Here is a 17,670-nt window from a genome sequence, read left to right as displayed (position 1 = left end):
TATTTTTATAGCAGTACTGGAGATAAAAGATACACATAGATAAACTACAGAAAGTCCTATGTTATTCCTCACCCCCTATATTTAGTTTTTAAATGTATTTTTTTCTCTCCCTGAATGGGTCCAGACAACTGTATGTTATTTCGACACTGTTCTCCATTCACCGCTAGATGTCAGCAAATGTCACATTTGCAACAATTAAGACCTACATGCAGCAAATATTGGTTGTAATCTCCATTTAATGAAACAATACGATATTTTTGCAGCAGTACTGTAGGAAGCGAACCAACAAAAATGTGAAACATGAAAAAAGTTAATCTTCAATAATTCAGTGCATGTTAACACACAACTCCTTTTGGCATGAGTGTGTCTCAGGTCTGCACAGGACAGCAGCAGCAGATTGAACAGCCAATTAGGCGATCACACATGCTTTATTTAGGAGCAGAAGCACATTTCCTTCCATGTTTTCATCCAATATTTCTCCCTTATTGGAAGAAGCAAGCTGTGTTGTCCCAGCTGCTTTCAACAAAAGGGAAACACAAATTCATCTTTGCACCTCAAACACTCCTCTGTTTCACTTTCACTCCAATGGACATTTTTAACATTGTTGTATTTGTCTTGTTAAAAACCCAGACTGGGACATGTTACACAATCATTTTATACACAAATAAATAAATATTGTACACACAACTGTGGTGCACCTACAGTATATGGGGGGAAATAAGTAAGTAAGTCTGAGAAATGAATCCCTGAACTTTAACATCACTCTCAATGTTCTATTTCATTTTTAATCATACTTCAACTTTGTGGTAGTTGTATTGCAACAAAGAGAGCGTGTGAAATTACAATTCTGAAAAAATAACCTCTACACCTCCATGGCCATGGGAAAGACCAAAGAGATGTCAAATGACTTCAAAGCCACACGACTATAGACCTGCACAAGACTGGAATGGACTACAGGTGTGACAATCAAACCTGAATGAAGGAAATTATAATGAGGTCACATGACAACAAAATGCAGGTGTTTGGCATTAAGTGGACTTGGTTTGCAGAGAAATGTTGAATATGAATCCAACAACATCATCACTACTGTACCTGAAACTACAAAAACACTACTACAAGTAGTAATAGTACAATATACCACAAGTAAACTAAAAGTACACTATTACAAGTACTACAACTATAAGAAACTACAAGTACACGACAACAAATATTACAACTACAAGAGACTACAAGTGCCCTACTACAAAAAGTAGTACAACTAAAATAAACTAAAAGTACATGACTAAAATTACTATAACTACAATGAACTAAAAATGCACTAAAAGTACTACAACTACAAGAAAGTACAAGTACAATACTAAGACTATTACAAATACAAGAAACTAAGAAGTATACTACAATAAGTAATACAATTATAACAATCTACAAGTACGCAACTACAGGTACAACACCTACAATAAAATACAAGTGCACTAATAAAAATATTGCAACTACACTTAACTACAAGTACACAATTACTAGTTCTAAAAGTACAACTCCAATAGACTACAGGTACACCACTAAAAGTACTATAACTACAAAAGGCTACAAGTACTCTACTACAAGTAGTACAAAAACTAGAAACTAAAAGGACGCTAATAAAAGTACTAGAACTAAACTACACAAGTACACAATTACGAGGCCTACAACTACAACAAACTACAAGTATGCTACTACAAGTATTACAATATCAATAAACTACAAGTGCACTACTAGAAGTACTACAACAACAATAAACTACAAGTACACTACTAGAAGTACTTAAACTATAACAAACGGCAAGTACGCTACTACAAGTACATAAAAGTACACGTACATCACTACAACTTACTGATGTTTGGTGAGGTTCAAGGCAGGTGAGGAACTTTGGAGTTTTTATTAATTTAATTTCACATTTTCTCATCAATAGTTAATTGTGAAGAGGAAGACAATAATTATCTTTCATAGAAAGGTTATCAAATACTTTTCGATAACATTTATGTTCTTTTATAAAATAGTACGACCTATAATGCATTTGTTTGTGAAGTACAGACACCTATCATCCTCCAGGAAAAGCTCTAATACATTACATTTACTTTCACGTGAGGGGGTGCGTGGCTCAGATGGTAGAGGGGGTTTCTGGTTCAAATCCAGCTTCCACCATCCTAGTCACTGATGCTGTGTCCTTCGGCAAGACACCTCACCCACTTTGCTGCCAGTGCCACCCACACTGGTGCAAATGTAGTTTAGGTGTAGCTAATGGGTTTGTCAATGTAAAGCGCTTTGAGTCACGAGAGAAAAGGCACTATATGAATATGACTTACTTCACTACTTTGACTATAAAAGTCTGATTGATCACTTTCCGTTTTGTCTAAAAGTCAATTTTTGTGCTCCTCCATCTTGGTAGTCACATTCATTCATTCAGCAGGGTATTAAAATATGATTCTTGTATTATGTTTGTGTAAAATAAAGATGTTGTGGTAGCAACAAGCCCCAATTCATACTGACTTGTCACCTGAGCTATGGTAGCACAATAAGGCCCCCGTTTACACTAAGCCGGATAAGGTTATGCAGGGTAAATCCCACCTAACCTTATACGTGTCCACACACAACAAAATGCCACCGTTTAAGACCTCTTCCCAACTCTGTCCGCCGGCGCAACGCAACCTAATACGTATGCGCGGAAAATGCGCACGTCATAGTTGCTTTGTGTGCAAGTTCTTAAATGTAACTTATCTGAACAATATCCAGTGTCGTGGTATTTCAATGAACTGGAATCCAGTGTGCTGTGGGGCCCTATTGTAGTGAATTACACCTGAGACATCATCAATTAATCAAATCTTTAATAAACACGTGAAAGTACACAATATGACAAAGAACATTTGACAACAATCAGTCTAGGGATCTACATATCTGGTCAGGACACTCCTCACTCTTTTGCCTTCACCTTCATTGTCCATTCATTTTTGGTGACTTTATAGTCTGGACCTACACGTTGAGTCGGTGACATACATGGCGGACAATAACTGATACAGTCTGCTTTGCCAGTCCAAAAGCATTCGCCGTTTTCCGTAATCTTCCTTCGAAGACCAGTTAATAAAAAGCACATGCTACTGTCAAGGGGGGGGGGGGGGGGGGGGGGGGGGGGGGGTTGCAGCTCACAACGGGTTGTTCTCCCGGGATGCAGAATGGACTACTCCGGACAAGGCGTGCAGGTAAAAACCTGATTTATCTACCCAAAACTCAAAGAGGTACAAACAAAAAAGGAACACAAAGCAAAGGCACAAGGCGCTGATCGCACTTGGAGCTAAAGTACAAAACTTAGCGCAGGAAACAAAGAAGCTAACACTTAGCATGGACTTGAGACAAGTAATACTCACAAAACTTTGGCATGAAACAAAACTTCCGTAGCAGGTTGCATGAAGCAAATAATGACGCCAGGCCGACTGACAGGCAAAGGCAGGCTTACATAATGCCTCTGATTAGTGCTCGGGTAGCAGGTGAGCGGCAGAACACTAATCAGAGACAGGTGAACATAATTAGCAACCATGGCAACCAAAACAAACTCAGGGAGGTGCACACACAGGAACTAAAAGGAGTCCAAAACTAACAGAACATAACTACACAAACATGATCTAGACCACAGATCATGACAGCTACCTTTTTTATCACATCCACGGGAGCCCGCATTCTCGTTGTCTCTCCAAAGTTTTTCGCTAAGTAGAATCCCAGCTGTCCTGGACATTCCAAAGTTCTCTTGCCGTCTGAGAAGTGTTGTATCCGAAATAGCTGCAATTTCTTTCTCTTAAGGTATTCATGTGTGATTTCCACAAGCGTCTGTACATGTAGAAGAAGGAGAAACACGGGCATGTCTGGATGACTCGCCTTCATATTTCCAGTGGTTAGCTCCGGTTGTTATGAAGCTGGCTGTAGCGCGTTCTTTCTGACGTCACTTCCTGTGTGGGCCGCGGTCTTTCTGACTTCACTTCCTCTCTGAACTCAGTTTGTAAACAATCAATGAGTCCATACAAAGCTAAGAGCCGGAGATTCAAGAAATACACGGCGGGTGTAAAAAATTATTCAAGGAGGGTTACCTGGTTACGCTGGTTTAGTGTGGCTGAAACGGGGCTTAGGCTAAATAATTATTCGTTCAAGGGGTTATCTGGCTTAGTGTTGACATGGCCTGAGAGATACAAACTACATAGCGACTCAACAAAAAGGTAAGAAAAACACAAAACTTTAATGAAATCTTTAGCCTGCGGGCCTCAATTAGCATGCAGGCTGCGAGTTTGAGACCCATGATTTATAATCCTTCAAAAGTAAAGCTACCATAAAAATGGACTGTTCATAGCTTTTGTGAGGGAAAACTTCTAAAATACTAATGTCCTTATAGTACGTACAATATGGCAAACATCTCAATAATATTTACATTTCCCCCTGGTCACAAGCACACACATGTCCTACTGTACATCATACCCATCTGACAAAGGTGGTTATGTGTTTTAATTATGAATAAATGAACAATACTCTCGTGCATCCTTTGCTTCTCTTTTTACTGCAACATCAGCGCCATGAAATCCTGGCAGAGTTGCTTGAACAAAACAAGAAGTGTATCGAGCGAGACAGAATAACAGCCTGCTGGTATAAATGTACTCTCATATATTTCACTTTGATACATGACAGCCAGGCTAATACGTTGTTATTATCGCCCCGCCGCCCGAGTGGACCTGTTGCTAACAAACAATTGGAAGTGTGGCCTTCCAGGAGGCGGCAGAAAGGTGGTGCCCACTTTCCATGCACAAGGTAATATGAGGTGATGAATATGCTAATGGTCTTCATTCTAGGGGGGACCTTCTCTTTTCACACAGGAAGATCTGCTTCTGCTATAGATTTCATTAATTCTTCTTCATGCCACTCCTCATTTCGGTACCCCACTCCCACCTCGCCCATGCTGTCAGGCCGATGATATTAGACGAACAATCACAGAAACAAAACGAGCTGGAACCACCAAGATGGGAACAGATGGCACGTAATTGCCTGGCGGAGGAAGCCGGGGAGTCAATTTTTACCCGTCCCAGAGGAGTTGCACTTGCGGGGCGTGTGGGGGGCCAGTGGGGTCTGGAGCGAGGGCAGGTGCATTTGTTTTGATCACGGATGGCCTGGAGGAAGCACGTGGAAAAGATTCATCACAAGCACATTAGCCTGAGAGCTTTAACAAAGCTGAGACTTCAATCAGGACCCATCCCAGATATCGCTCGTTAATATTATGCTCACAAACTGTCAGCGTGTCACAGAATATCACAATTCTATTCTACTTCTATACACACACTAACCCTTTTAATCTATCGAAGTTATCTACTGTACTCATTGGTGGAACACCCCAACCCAGAAGGAGCATCAACACGTTAAATGTCCTACAATGAACAGATACTGCAAATACAAGATGAATGGTGACATCAGACATCTGGCTCACATGAATATATCCGACTAAGCTACTCAATCCATAATTGGACTCCACATATTGATAAAAAGATACTAATTGCGATTGATCCGCATACTGATACCTTTTTAGGGCTGTGTGTGTAAATATTCTTTTAGATTTATTTTTACCCTGAGATCAGACTTCTCCTATCTTGTACGTTATTGGGTCGCAGTAGATTAATTCAAATATCGATAGTATAATTGGCCCATTCCACTGAATGTGTGCCATTTGCTCTCTGTCATGATAAACTCACCTGTGGGTTTCATTCATCTTATTATACACTGCGAAAACTGAAATCTAAGTAAGATTAAATATCTCAAATAAGGGTAATATTTGCTTATTTTCTGTCTAATAAGATAATTCTTCTCACAAAGCAGATTTTATGTTAGAGTGTTTTACTTGTTTTAAGGGTTTTGGTCCTAAATGATCTCAGTAAGTAATAATATTACAGCTGGTTGCTGAGATTTGATGACCTATATTGAGTAAAACATGCTTGAAACTAGAATATCAACTGTTGCAAAGCTGTGTCATCAACACTCACAAGTATAAAACTACTTTTTTAAAGTAATAATTTCTTATTTCAAGCAGAGACAATTGTGTCTCATAATTAAAACAGATGACAGCCAAATTGACTTTGCTGTTATATTTTCAATGAAACAATAGAAAATACGTACTCATAGTAGTACAGTTGGCACAGTACAGTAAACTGACAGTTAATATTTAAACATTTAACATGTGACAGAAATAGTTCATGCACATTCAGATAAACTAAGAAAAGTGCACTTGTTATTAGTGAGAATATACAGGTACTTATTTTAAGGTATTTTTGGGTTCATTGAGGTTAGTTAATTTTACTTGTTTGGTAAGTCTTGACAAGCCAAATTTTCTTGTTCTATTGGCAGATAATTTTGCTTAGTTCAAATAAAATACCCCTCATTTTTGTATTTTTTTTTCTTGTTTTTTTGAACACTGACTTTTTGCGGTGTACACATATTGAACTAATCAAAATGTGTTTTGGTCTATTGTAGGCAACTTTATTTTCATTTTTGTACAACGTTTTTAAGATGAATATTTACACTGATGCTATTGGCATATTGACACTATGACACTAATTTTTTAAATGAAAACAATGAGATTAAAAATACAATTTAGGTAACAGAACTGTGCTTGAGTTTTTAACTTTCAGTCACAAAGGAAATATTGGGGATTAAATGAATTAATTTACTTTTGTTCTTCTCATGGCCTGCAGAGGGTGTGAATGACACAGCATTCTGTGGACCATGTAACTTTTTTAGATTGGGTAAAGTGTAAGAGTAACAAGACTAAGTGGAATACCACTCCTCATACTACTCCTCATTTTGCATCTTTATCAAGCTAGACTAAATGTGCTTGTGTCCATTGCTTTATAATCATTGTAGACAACAGAACAGCGCGCAGGGACCTAAACTCCGAAGCAGAGCGAGGGAGGGGGCAGGGTCAGAACATTTACAAAAGTATGCCCATTTAAGTTAGTCCGGTATACTGAGAAAATGTGCCACCCGTTAAAATTGAGAAGAGTTTAGCTTCGAACTACTCTAAGTTGCGCCCACAAGTGCCACGACAGCGAAAGTGAACCGTGTTTTAAAGACAAACCACAGTGGCGTTGATAACGCGAGAGTGGACACTTGATTTGTAACGTGATCCAAGATGGCTAATGCAACACACCAAAACCAGTGAAGTTGGCACATTGTATAAATCGTAAATAAAAACAGAATAAAATGATTTGCAAATCCTTTTCAACCTATATTCAATTGAATACACTGCAAAGACAAGATATTTAACATTCGAACTGGTAAACTTTGTTATTTATTGCAAATATTAGCTCATTTAGAATTTGATGCCTGCAAAATGTTTCAAAAAAAGCTGGCACAAGTGGCAAAAAAGACTGAGAAAGTTGAGGAATGCTCATCAAACACTTATTTGGAACGTCCCGCAGGTGAACAGGCTAATTGGGAACACGTGGGTGCCATGATTGGGTATAAAAGCAGCTCCCATGAAATGCTCAGTCATTCACAAACAAGGATGGGGCGAGGGGTCACCACTTTGTCAACAAATGCGTGAGCAAATTGTCCAACAGTTTAAGAACAACATATCTCAACCAGCTATTGCAAGGAATTTAGGGATTTCACCATCTACGATCCGTAATATCGTCAAAAATCACTGCACGTAAGCGATGATACTACGGACCTTCGATCCCTCAGGCGGTACTGCATCCAAAACCGACATCAGTGTGTAAATGATATCACCACATAGGCTCAGGAACACTTCAAAAAACCATTGTCAGTAACTACAGTTTGTCGCTACATCTGTAAGAGCAAGTAAAATGTTGTTATATTCTTATTTTACTGTTATATTTTTATTCTCATTGTTGCTTTTTATTTTTATTCTTATTGTAATATTTTTCTATTTTGTTTCCATTTATACCCCTCATTATTTACTTATTACTTTTTAAATTTGATCTCAATTCTGTACACTGCTGCTGGAATTTTAATTTTCCTGAGGGAACTCTCCTGAAGGAATCAGTTCTATCTATCTCTCTATCTATCTTAAAACTCTACTATGCAAAGCGAAAGCCATTTATCAACAACACCCAGAAACGCTTCGCTGGGCCCGAGCTCATCTAAGATGGAATGATGCAAAGTGTAAAATTGTTGTGGTCTGACAAGTCCACATTTCAAATAGTTTTTGGAAACTGTAGACGTCGTATCCTCCGGACCACAGAGGAAAAGAGCCATCCAGACTGTTATAGGCGCACATTTCAAAAGCCAGCATCTGTGATGGTATGGGGGTGTAAATTGATATGTGTAAGTTAATACAAGTTGAAAAGGATTTGCAAATCATTGTATTCTGTTTTTATTTACGATTTACACAACGCGGCAACTTCACTGGTTTTGGGTTTTGTGTTTCGGTTGTTGAATGTATTTCTGTTTATGCTGATTTTATACAACCCTAACCCTAAGCAAAACCCACCGACTCCTAATCCTGACCGTAACCTCAAATTATTTCCAGCAGTAATTTTTTGTTTATTTATTTCTGTTTTCCATGTTACGTATTGTCTCTTCAGCTTCACTTCCATTTATGACACACTTCACTTTCGTTCTCGTCACCCCTGTGGGCACGTCTTTAGGTGGGCGCGACTTAGAGTAGTTCTGCAGCTAGATATACTTGTTAAAATTTGCTACCCACCACTACTGAGCATGCGCACACATGGGCATCAGCGTTAAAGGTTTCCTTGGACAAAATAACCACAGCAATCAAAATAAAAAAACCGGTGCTATATTGTGGTTATTTTTAGCATTTTTTTTTTACATGCCAAGAGAACCAACAAAAATGCAGGGCTGGTTGTTTGTCTATACTGTATGATGACAGAATAAATGTCAATAATAAGTATTTTGACAAGCTCCTATATGAAAAATAATACAAACTACAAAAGCACTTTTTTTTTTGCCGTTTTCTGAAAATGTAATCAAAATTAGTCCATTACATATGTTGTTAAAGGATTGCGCAACTGGTTGCATTGTTTTATGAAGTAGTACATTTTTTCAGAACACCGGCACCTATTAACTTTGTTAATATCACTGCCTAATTTACTGAGCTGTCCGATCCTGCATTTGCAACAAGCATGCACAAACATAGTTCCATTCTGCCATGCTACTACACTATTACAACTTTGAGTCGTAACAAATATCACAAAAATAACAGCTTGGGGGGATTCAAAGAGTTTTGATAGTGAAAATATTTTTATGGAGTACTTCAATCATTAGGGTGCAAAGCAAGCTTATTTAGTAACCGAAATCAGGGCCAGCCCGTGGCATAGGCCGTATAGGCAAATGCTAAGGGCGCCGTCCATCAGGGGGCGCCACGCCAGTGCCACAAATGTTGGAGGGAAAAAAAAAAAAAGTTGGTACTATTATTTCTAAATACATAAAATAATCCCACGTTAATTAAAATGCAAAGTAAAGCCTATTTAATAGAAATATTATTTGTTGCAACATTACGCCCCCCCTCCCCCGGCATGGTGCGCCCCCTCCCTTCCCGTATCATGACTCTTTTTGGACGTCACCACATAAAAAAATCAACACAAGATGTCAAAACGGCCAAAACTGTCAGGTGCCCAGGGAAGAAAAAAGAGAAAAGAAGAGGCGAAACGAGAAAAAGACAGAGGTAGCAGGTAGGTAACGTTAGCCTACATGAAATTATTTGTCTGTTACAGAATGTGATAGTAACCTGGCTTTTTAGCATTAAGCTAATGTTACATGATTTGGCAATTGCTAATCAATAAATAGCTAGTTCTGTTTTAACGTCGGGTTAATATTGTGGAGGGGGCTAAATTGTTATGGAAAATAATAATGTAACGTTAGGTAATTACAGTACAGCTCCGATCGGCTTCCTCAACAATACAGGCACGGAATATGGTCCACTCGGACTCAATGTCCAGCGCCTCCCTCGTGACATGTTCGAAGTTATTCCGGAGGTGGGAATTGATACTCTCTCTGACGAGAGACTCTACCAGACGTTCGCAGCAGACCCTCACAATGCATTTGGGACGGCCAGGTCTGACCAGCATCCTCACCCACCATCGGATCCAACTCACCAGGTGGTGATCGGTTGAAAGCACCGCCCCTCTCTTCACCCGAGTGCCCAAAACATGAAACCGCAAATCCAATGACACAACTACTAAGTCGATCATCGAACTGCGATCTAAGGTGTCCTGGTACCAACTGCACATATGGACACCCTTATGTTTGAACATGGTGTTTGTTATGGACAATCTGCAACGAATACAAAAGTCCAATAACAAAATACCACTCGCGTTCATATCAGGGTGACCTTTTCTCCCAATCACATCTCTCCAGGTGTCACTGTCGTTGCCAACGTGGGCGTTGAATTACCCCAGTAGAACAAGGGAATCACCAGAGGGAGCACTCTCCAGTACTCCCTCTAGGGACTCCAAAAAGGGCGGGTACTCTGAACTGCTGTTTGGTGTGTAAGCACAAACGACAGTCAGAACCCGTCCCTACAGCCGGAGGTGGAGGGAAACTACCCTCTTCTCCACCGGGTTAAACTCCAATGTACAGGCAAGTATAGGTACCCTCACCCGTCCTCTCTCACTGTTGGCAACGCCAGAGTGGATGAAAGTCCAGCCCCCCTCAAAGGCTGGTTCCAGAGCCCTTGCTGTGCATCAAAGTGAGACCAACTAGAACTTTTCTACTTCGCACACCAGCTCTGGCTTCTTAACCCCCAGCAAAGTGACGTTCCACGTCCCAAGAGCTAGCTTCTGCAGCCGAGGATCGGACCGCCAAGGGCCCTGCCACATGGTCGCCATCAAGCCCCACCTCCAGGCCTGGCTCCAGAGGGGGGCCCTGGTGACCCGCGTCCGGGCGAGAAACACCTCAATCCTTGATTTCGTCTATTCATAGAAGTCTTTGAGATGCTCTTTGTATGGTCCCTCAACTAGGACCTGTTTGTCATGGGAGACCCTAACAGGGGCAAAGAGGCCCTAGACAACAGCTCCTAGAATCATTGGGACACGCAAACTCCTCCACCTTGATAATGTAGCAGCTCAGGGAGGAGGAATAATATCTTATTTTCAATAAAAGGCAAAATATCTATCAGAATTCTTCTTTCTTTGTACTTTGTCAACAATTTTATCTTGAACAGCATTTTAAACATATTAGTAAAGTGTTTGAATTATTTGCTTAATCCATTCCATAATCTAATTCCACATACTGTGAGTGTGAATGTTGTCTGTCTACCTGTGTTGGTCCTGCAATGAGGTGGCGATTTGTCTAGGGCAGGGGTGGGCAATTAATTTTTACCGGGGGCCGCATGAGCAACCCGAGCACTGCTGGAGGACCACACGACAATATTTCAATTAAATTTTGCTTAAATTATTTTTGATATACCGTAAGATAGATAATAATAATAATAATATTTTCATTTAACCTAACTTATCTTTATACAAAAGCAGATGGCTTTTGATGGTTTTATTTTTAACACTTTCTTACACAACACTTCCTGATGTGTAATACAATGCAAAAATGTCAATTTATGTCACTTTATCCTGCATCCTCTTTGTTGTGAACGTAGCACGCCTGTAAGGTGATTGGCAAAGAAGGAGGAAGCGTTGCTGTTGCGGAAATGAGGAGTGAGGATAGATGTGCGTGTGGAAAGAACGAGATAAGTTGAGCTGTGTTAGTATAGGTTGCTCAATAAAAGTTTAAAAAGAGCGTCAGACTTGGTGTGCACTTCTTCTGGACGCTACAATTGATGTCAGAAGTGGGATGAAATGCCTCCCAGTTCGCCTTGCCATCAAACCTGGGAGTCTTCATTGAGGGCGGAATTCCCCCATGGCAAAGCAGCGTGCGCTGCACCTGTAAACGCTGCCTCTCTCCTCCCTCCCTCCCTCTCTCTCTCTCTCTCTCTCTCTCTCTCTCTCTCTCTCTCTCTCTCTCTCTCTCTCTCTCTCTCTCTCTCTCTCTCTCTCTTTGCGGCGAGCTCCTCACGTGGCACGTACCTCCCGATGACGTAGCACACAAACAGTGCAGTATGCGCAAAGTTTTACTTCTGACACCAATTGTAGCGTCCAGAAGAAGTGCGCACCAAGTCTGACGCTCTTTTTAAACTTTTATTGAGCAAGCTATACTAACACAGCTCAACTTATCTCGTTCCTTCCACACGCATGTCTACGCAACTCAAGAAGACAACATCAACTTCAGCAGGTCGTTACACTAATTCTTTAAACACAGCAACGTGTGTACCACAAATTAAGCACACGGCTTTACCCTTACTTGGCAGTCCATGTCTTGTTGAAAACACGCCATTCGTCATCAACTTTTCTCTTTTTAGCGTCTCGGGGATAACAGGGCATCACTTGTCGCTGTGCGCCTTCACCCACAGGACATACGCACATAAATAACACTTTTCAAAATAAAAGTAGCACAGTTGTATTGCACGCACGACAAAGATGTTTTTTTAAATGTATTTTGTAATTTGTGATTGCAGCTGCGCGCACGAGCATACGTCCACACGGAAGTAATACAAATAACGCTTTTCAAAACAAAAGCAGCACTGTTGTATTGCACACTCGAAATAGATACTTTTTAAAATGTATTTTGTAATTTATGATTGGCCTCACGCGGGCCGGACAGGGACATACAAAGGGCCGGATGCGGCCCGAGGGCCGCAGAATGCCCAGGTCTGGTCTAGGGTGTACCAAGCCTTCCGCCCAAATGCAGCTGGGATAGGCTCCAGCACCCCCGAAAGAGACAAACGTTATAAAATGGATACTGATATGCTAAAGGTTTGCTAAAAGTTTTTAAGAGTTTCAACGTGCATACAAATTTTTTAGGTTAGATTTTTTTCTAAGGTTATATTTCTCCTCTTTTGTTGAGAAGAATTGTTGTACATTCTTGGGTAGCAGGTTATAATTTGCGTTACACATAATTTTAGCTGTTTGCAAATTAATTTGAATCATTGAATTTCCATATTTGTGATTAAATAAAAAAAGGGATTGTATGTTTTCTATATCCAACATTATGTATTATTCTAATTGATATTTTTTGTAACACCGTTAGTGAATGAAGCTCACATTTGTAGTTGTTTCCCCATATTTATACACAATAACACGAGCGAGCAGTAGATATTATGGAGTGATTTTTGGTCCAGAACATATTTTTTTCATTATTTAAATATTCTTTGCCACCTTATGTTGTATATTTTTATATTTTTTATGATAATTTTTATGAGATCATTTTATCTATTATTACACCCTTTCTCTTCCACTATAATCGAATAGAATTATTTTAGTTTGAATTTTAAGTACTTTGTAACTTTACAAATATCGTTTATATATAGATTGAACAATTTTAGTCGCAGTCTTGATCCCTTGGGTATGCCGCAAGATATATTTACCGTTGTAGATGTATGTTCACCCAGCTTCACATATTGCTTCCTAGTAAGTAGCTTTTTACCCATTTTAAGACCAACCCTCTAATTTGTAATTAAGATATTATGATTAATTGTGTCAAATGCTTTAATTAGATCTACAAACACTGCAGCTGCAAACTGTTCACCATCTCTTGTATTGGTAATTTGATTTGTTTGGTTTTATATTGTGAAGTTATATTTATATGGTAATTATTATTATGTGACTGTAAATTGTTTGCTTGTTTTCTTATTGATGCTTTTATTTTATTTATTTTTTTCTGTATTGTGTAGTTATAATTATATGCTTTTACTTGTAATTGTATTGAATTGTGGACCCCAGGAAGACTAGTGGGTTGTTGAGGCAACCAGCTAATAGGGATCCTTAATAAAAATCAAAAAATCAAAATCAAAAACACACACAATCCTGGGAGGAGAAGTTGCAAATATAATTAGGATGATTTATCAACGCTCATCACCATTTTGCTAGCACTATTTAGCGTTTTATTTAGCGCGCCTGAAAAGCATGTTCAAACTGTATTCAGTTGGTGACTGCAGGATCAGTGATCAGTATGCTCAGACAGACGATTGTGCGTCAACATATTTCAACCAGCAGAAAAAGAAAGAAAAAAAGAAAATCGTCTCTATTTAGCAAGATCCTTTTATAATTTTAGAGCTGCATGCTGGGTGATAATTTTTAATCATTATTTTGTGTTGTACAGTTAGTAAAGGAGGTGTACTTTTGTGGTTATCGCTACACAATACAGCTCAATACATGCACTATGTGATTCACAGAAATAATGTTCAGTTTTGATTGACATTTAAGAAATGTAGATATATCTTATGAGGTATGTAAGAAATGTGCAACACAGATTTCTCTTTCTCCCAACGGTGTAGTTTTACTTTTTCCCATTGCCTGCTTTGACACTGAAGTATTCCCCACAGCTCTGACCTCGCAAATGCACAAATAAATATGACGTATTGTGTCTTTTTATCGAAATGAGGCAAGGTTAAAGATATTACCAAAACTTAATCAGAAACAAAGGGAAGCAATGAAAGTGGTTAAAACATATCTAATTTGCTAGATGAGTCCAGGCAACCATGATGCTGTAATGCTGCACCCCCCCCAAAAAAAGAGATCTTTACATGAGTCAGGTTTGAAAACAATATCTTGCAGTAACTTCCTTGACTTATTGTGGTTTTGCAAAGGAGAATGCGTCGTTGCTTCATCCTTGGACATGAATCAGTCTCACGCTGCTTTTTTTTCTGGGCCCTTCAAGCCTCCAGAGCACATCTGTTCAATTACCAGCATGGAAAGTGCATTACCATTGGCTTTGTTGTTGGAGATGCTTGATTTTCTTAGGGGGGAAAAGTGGATGAATTTGTAATGATGCGATCCTTCTTTTTACAATCTCCAACTTGTGCTGGCCGTCCAATATCAAACTAATAAATTACAGCCGCATCTCCCACATAACCGGCTGATAAAAAAAAAAAAAAAAAAAAAAAAGATTTACCGTAGTGTGCAGCTGTGACCCAGGGTTACCTAGCAACAGGTCATGCCCAGACACGACACACAAGGTGGAGATACACCTCCAAGGAGCTGGGCGGGGATTGGGGGGGGGGGGTTGACAACGCCTCTCATTCCTGCTCTCCATGACCCTTGACGGATGGAAAACGCACTCAGAGGAAACAGCGTTTGATTGACAGCCATATTTCAGGAATCTCTCTCTCTCACACACACACACACACACATTCTGGTTATCATTTGGAATGGGGACCAAGTTTTTGATCATCACTTGTGGAGACAAGGGATAAAATATATTACTTTTAACTAAGGATGGATACCATACAGAATTATAGTACTATTAATGCCAGTATAACACATGTTTCACTTTGAAAGAAAACTCATTTAAATTTTCATTTTTACTTTTTATTTTGAATAACATTGAACATAAATAGCATTAAAAAAAAACTGTTCTACTTAACCAGTCTTGCTGATTATCTCTTAATCTACTATTTTAGCTGCAATCTCCTTTTGTAGGCCGTAATGCGGTTGTACACATAGTACTTCAATGCTTGCCATTCCCGGTTTTGGAGAGCTTCCGGTTCGGCCGTCAAACATTATAAACAGTCACTCTTTCCTGGTACAATACCAGAAGGGATGAATCGCTTCATGTGCTTCTCGACAGCCTTCATCTCTTTCTGTGTCCAGGGTCGCCTTTTCTGGGCAGCTTTACCTGCAAGTGACCATACAAAATATGTGTATGAAAATAAAATAAATAAAAGAAGATTAAGAAATTAAGTTATACATTGAGTTGAGTTGAGTTGTTATATTTCATATGATGAGATGAGTAAGATTATTTTGAGAATGAATGAATGGATGGATGAATAAATTCAGAATGTTTATCATGGTTCTTCTTCTTCAATGATCGAAAAAAATTATAGACAAAGGAAACAACAAAGATGACAACATACCATTGGAAGAATGTCTCACTGCACGATGTCGTGATGACGCATCCATGTCTTTTGAAAGTGGTGTCAGTCTCTTGGGGGGCGGGATGTGTTCCTCATCAGGGGTTGGAAAGGCCACCTCTGTTGTGGTTTAAATGTAATAAACATTCAGTGTCATGCTTACCATAGGCAACATTTAATAAACCACAAAAATGAGTATTGACATAACATACCATTGTCGGGACATGGATAGTGTTCTTCCTCTCTGGTGAGATCTTCCTCTTCAGTTTCCAAAACACATTCTGTGGTACACATAATATGTTAAAGGCCTACTGAAACCCACTACTACCGACCACGCAGTCTGATAGTTTATATATCAATGATGAAATCTTAACATTGAAACACATGCCAATACGGCCGGGTTAACTTATAAAGTGCAATTTTAAAATTCCCGCCACACTTCCGGTTGAAAATCTCCTTTGGATATGATTTATGCGCGTGACGTCATGAAATGCACGGAAGTGTTTGGGCCCTATTGGACACAATACACAAAGCTCTGTTTTCTTCGACAAAATTCCACAGTATTCTGGACATCTGTGTTGGTGAATCTTTTGCAATTTGTTTAATGAACAATGGAGGCTGCAAAGAAGAACGTTGTAGGTGGGATCGATCAGTGTCTTAGCGGCTAAGTACAATACTTACAGCAACACAACAAGGACTACTTACCCTGATAGAAGACGCCTAGCTGATGCTTGCCGCCAAACCCACGGATGAAGTCCTTCGTCGCGCCGTTGATCGCTGGAACGCAGGTGAGCACGGCTGTTGATGGGAAGATGAGGGCTGGCTGGCGTAGGTGGAGCGCTAATGTTTTATCATAGTTCTGTGAGTTCCGGCTGCTAAATTGCTAAATTAGCCTTAGCGTCGTTAGCAACAGCATTGTTAAGCCTTACCAGGCTGAGAATTTTTTACCGTGTAGTTACATGTACATGGTTTAATAGTATTTTTGCTCTTCTGTCTATCCTTCCAGTCTGGGTTTTATTTATTTTGTTTCTATCTTCATTTGAGAACGATGCTAGCACGTTAGCTCAGTAGCTAAGTGTGTCACCGATGTATTGTCTTGGAGATAAAAGTCACTTTAAATGTCCATTTCGCGTGCTCGACTCTCATTGTCAAGAGGATATAGTATCCGAGGTGGTTTAAAATACAAATCCGTGATACACAATAGAAAAAGGAGAGAGTACATAGTTCTGTGAGTTCCGATTGCTAAGTTGCTAAATTAGCCTTAGTGTCGTTAGCAACAGCATTGTTAAGCCTTACCAGGCTGAGAATTTTTAACCGTGTAGTTACATGTACATGGTTTAATAGTATTTTTGCTCTTCTGTCTATCCTTCCAGTCAGGGGTTTATTTATTTTGTTTCTATCTTCATTTGAGAACGATGCTAGCACGTTAGCTCAGTAGCTAAGTGTGTCACCGATGTATTGTCTTGGAGATAAAAGTCACTTTAAATGTCCATTTCGCGTGCTCGACTCTCATTGTCAAGAGGATATAGTATCCGAGGTGGTTTAAAATACAAATCCGTGATACACAATAGAAAAAGGAGAGAGTACATAGTTCTGTGAGTTCCGATTGCTAAGTTGCTAAATTAGCCTTAGTGTCGTTAGCAACAGCATTGTTAAGCCTTACCAGGCTGAGAATTTTTAACCGTGTAGTTACATGTACATGGTTTAATAGTATTTTTGCTCTTCTGTCTATC

This window comes from Entelurus aequoreus, linkage group LG07 (assembly GCF_033978785.1).
Source record: "Entelurus aequoreus isolate RoL-2023_Sb linkage group LG07, RoL_Eaeq_v1.1, whole genome shotgun sequence".
NCBI lineage: Eukaryota > Metazoa > Chordata > Actinopteri > Syngnathiformes > Syngnathidae > Entelurus > Entelurus aequoreus.
Note: the sequence above shows the minus strand (reverse complement) of the source record.